Source organism: Penaeus vannamei, chromosome 4, assembly GCF_042767895.1.
Source record: "Penaeus vannamei isolate JL-2024 chromosome 4, ASM4276789v1, whole genome shotgun sequence".
Classification (NCBI taxonomy): domain Eukaryota; kingdom Metazoa; phylum Arthropoda; class Malacostraca; order Decapoda; family Penaeidae; genus Penaeus; species Penaeus vannamei.
Genome location: NC_091552.1, coordinates 41,065,850 through 41,066,740, shown reverse-complemented (window position 1 = coordinate 41,066,740; position 891 = coordinate 41,065,850).

Sequence of the window (891 nt, the reverse complement as noted above, 5' to 3'; positions counted from 1 at the left end):
ACCTTAGCTTAGCTTGCTCTGACCTTGGCTGGGTTCGCTCTGACCTTGGATCGGCTCGTTCTGAACCGGGTTTGGCTCGCTCTGACCTTGGCTGGGCTCGTTCTAAACCGGGTTTGGCTCGCTCTGACCTTAGCTTAGCTTGCTCTGACCTTGGCTAGGCTCGCTCTGACCTTGGATCGGCTCGTTCTGAACCGGGTTTGGCTAGTTGTGACCTCCGTAGCGTAGGAATTTATAGTGTTTCATGATCTTTTTAAACGTGAATATCATGCTAAAAATTTAACTGAAGCCGAGTTACCCCGACATCAGACTTTCTATCAGGTCCCTAACAAGGCCAGCGATCGTTACGGCTGAACGCAGAGCGCCGACCTTTCTCGAATATGTGTCTTTGATGGTATTCAAAGTTGCCGCAACAGCCGTAAGATTCAGCTTCTCTAATGTCCATGCCACAAAACCGACGTAAAAGCAAACCTTTTCGATTCGATAATTTAATTTTATCAGTAACAAAACGATGCCAAAAACAAGACTCAACACAGACGAAACCGCATGGCCAGTGGTGAGGATTTACTCCTATTGGGAAATTATTGATCGAACGTGTTCTATACGTCTTCGCGTGTAGATCAGTGAGCGAATCGGGCCAGCAAAGGGAATGGCCTCGAGGAATTCCTCCATCGAGGTTTTCCCGCTTGGCTCGAAATCCAGGGCTGGTGGCGCTGGCTTCAAGAACGACCCTAACGCTTTGGAAATCCGGAAGGGGCCGTAGTGGCAGTCCAACTGCAGGCGCTGCGCTGTTTCTTATAAAGTTGCGAGATACTGTTCATCACTTTGGTATTAAGCATACGAGGCAGATTTTATAATGGCCATCGCCACGAAAACTGACACTAGAAACAAGAA